This window comes from Anarrhichthys ocellatus, unplaced genomic scaffold, assembly GCF_004355925.1.
Source record: "Anarrhichthys ocellatus isolate YVR2014 unplaced genomic scaffold, GSC_Weel_1.0 scaffold4069, whole genome shotgun sequence".
NCBI classification, from domain to species: Eukaryota; Metazoa; Chordata; class Actinopteri; order Perciformes; family Anarhichadidae; genus Anarrhichthys; species Anarrhichthys ocellatus.
Window position 1 is genome coordinate 79 of NW_022284043.1, and position 267 is coordinate 345.

Sequence of the window (267 nt, forward strand, 5' to 3'; positions counted from 1 at the left end):
CGTGTTCGGGGCCGAGGCCGTGTTTAACGTGTTCGGGGCCGAGGCCGAGTTTAACGTGTTCGGGGCCGAGGCCGAGTTTAACGTGTTCGGGGCTGAGCCGTGTTGTTGAAGATGCTCTGGGGTGTGAGTGACGTTACACCAGGTTAAAGCTGTGTTTGGTGACGTGTGGCCACTAGAGGGCAGAACAACGAGCGACGGACGATGTTTAGAGCCCGAGGGAAACTACAAACGTATATATTGTTTAGTCTCATTTTTGTGTTTTCGCCG